Source organism: Dipodomys merriami, unplaced genomic scaffold, assembly GCF_024711535.1.
Source record: "Dipodomys merriami isolate MVZ:Mamm:240054 unplaced genomic scaffold, mDipMer1.0.p SCAF_22, whole genome shotgun sequence".
Taxonomy (NCBI): Eukaryota; Metazoa; Chordata; class Mammalia; order Rodentia; family Heteromyidae; genus Dipodomys; species Dipodomys merriami.
This window is the reverse complement of record NW_027203604.1, coordinates 13,726,744-13,729,028: the sequence shown is the minus strand read 5'-3', so window position 1 is coordinate 13,729,028 and position 2,285 is coordinate 13,726,744. Positions and strand designations below refer to the sequence as shown.

Below are 2,285 nucleotides of genomic sequence, written 5' to 3'. Positions count from 1 at the left end.
GCCAGACTTGGTAGGCTGACAGGGAAGGAAAGAAGCTAGGTTATGCCTTCTGCTTCCCTCCAAAGATCCTTATTGGAAAGCTGACAAAATCCTAGTCTACAGGAACTGATCAGCTTCTGAGGCATAAAATGGAGGGCTTAGTGTTGAGGTGCTGCTGTAGCCTGTGTAGAGCCCTGAACAGAATACCACCACTGGAATTCACCCAAGCACATTGAAATACCTTGGGGGAATGCCTGATGTCTTTAAGATGTACATAATAAAAACATAAACATGGGTTGGGAAGGTGGCTCAGTGCTTGCCTTGCATGCATGAGGATCTGGGTTCGATTCTTCAGCACCACATAAGCAGAAAAAGCCAGAAGTGGTGGTATGGCTCAAGTGGTAGAGTGCTACCCTTGAGCTGAAGAGCTAAGGGACAGCACCCAGGCCCAGAATTCAGGCCTCATAACTGACCAAAAATAAATAAATAAAAACATAAACATGTGTCACACAGCCCCTCACCCCCTACCCACCATGCCCTAAACAGGACATAGCCAAAAGCTCAGTGGAGACTCAGAGCTAAGAATACCAGCCTGGGATGGGCCTAGAGCGGCTAAAGTTGTTCTGACAGGTACTAACTTAACAAGCAGGAATGTATAGGCTGCCGTGCCTCACACATATGTTCATTTCCTTCTCCAGGCTCTGGGATGAACGTGACTGAAAGCACAGATCAAAACTTGGTATAGACTTACAGATGAAGCTGGAGACCTAAGTAGGGAGTGAGTCTGTGAAAGCAAGTTCAGGGCAGGGGTGTCAGTCAAGCCACTTCTACATTGGGCCATGCACCCAGATTCTACACTCATAATTCCAAGTGTCTGGACTCCACATTTTCTTTTTTTGGGGGAGGGGGGTCCGGTCATAGGGCCCGAACTCTGGGCCTGGGCGCTGTCCCTCAGCTCTTCAGCTCATGGCTAGCACTCTACCACTTGAGCCACAGCGCCACTTCTGGCTTTTTTTCTTTTTGCTTATGTGGTGCTGAGGAATCGAACCCAGGGCCTCATGCATGCAAGGCAAGCGCTCTACCACTGAGCCACCTTCCCAGCCCCTGAACTCCACATTTTCTTCTGATACTCTGCACATTTTGCCCTCAGAGTACTTACAGTCAGAGGAAATCAACACGCAACCAAGAGTGGGCATGCTGGAACTGCTCTGCAGGTAAGTGGGCCCTGCATAGCTGACAGGGGAAGGACAAAACAGAAACAGTCACAAAACTGCCTGATATTCCCAGCCCCCCAAAATCCTTTTGTGCTGGTTCTGGGCTTGAACTCAGGTTCTGGGCACTCTCCTGGAGCTGTTTTTGTTCAAGGCTAGTGCTCTATTAAGCCACAGCTCTACTTCTAGGGGTTTTCTTTTTGGTGATTATTGGAGATAAAGAGCCTCAAGGACATTCCTACCTGGGCTAGGTTCAAACTACAATCCTCAGGTCTTGAACTCCTAAGTAGCTAGGATTACAGGCATAAGCCACTTGCATCTGGAAAAAAAAAACAAATATTTTCTACACATCCCCTCCACCCTAACCCCCAGGCCCTATGCAAGACCTGGGTTGGGGTTTATGTTCTGCAAAGTAAGATTTTCTGGGGTCCCCCCAGCCCATCCCACATTAGACTGTACACCTAGATCTTACACTTAGGATTCCAAGCTTCTGGACTGTTCCCATTTTCTCATCACAGCATCTGAAGTGAAAAGAAGTCTCTGTACAACAAAGGTTCAGTATCCAGAGCCTTTCTACTGCTTAGAAGGATCTGGAGTATGGCTGACAAATGACAAAACAAGAAAAAGGCATCTATACCACACTTTCTGCTCCTGCCTACTGCTGCCCCAACACAGCTCCTAATGAGACAGATCATGCCAGGCCTGAGGCAGTGATGGTCTACTGAGACCAACAGGGGACATGGCTCAGCATAAAGCTGTTTTCCTGGCTGGGGAGGCATACTCCAAAATCTAGACAAATTACCTTAGTATGACTAGTAAAATGTGGATAAGACTTCAGTACTGGTAAGTGAATGTCTTACACAATTTTCCCAACCACCAAACCCTGCTAGAGACATGACAACATAGCTGAAGGCTCTGAACAGACTGGGAATAGGCCCAGATTTCAAGCTGACATAGACAGAATGTAGAGCTGGCCCAAACTCGGAGCTGCTGCAGATGATGGGTAGGCCAAACCCAGAATCTCCACAGGTTCAGGAAAGGCCTGTCGGCAGAGCTGGCACAGACCAAAGGCAGGCCTTGACCTGGAACTGGTGT

The 2,285-nt window shown here is 48.1% G+C and overlaps 1 long non-coding RNA gene across 1 annotated transcript; it reads right to left on the bottom strand.

Annotated features, from left to right (window-relative positions):
* LOC138834592 (uncharacterized) lies at window positions 1–1,481 on the bottom strand. Its single transcript, XR_011374214.1, has 3 exons — window positions 1,433–1,481; window positions 1,139–1,212; window positions 1–15 (listed from the first exon to the last, which is right to left on the bottom strand). It is a non-coding gene; the product is annotated as an uncharacterized lncRNA (long non-coding RNA).
* Between the last annotated feature and the right edge of the window lie 804 nt (window positions 1,482–2,285).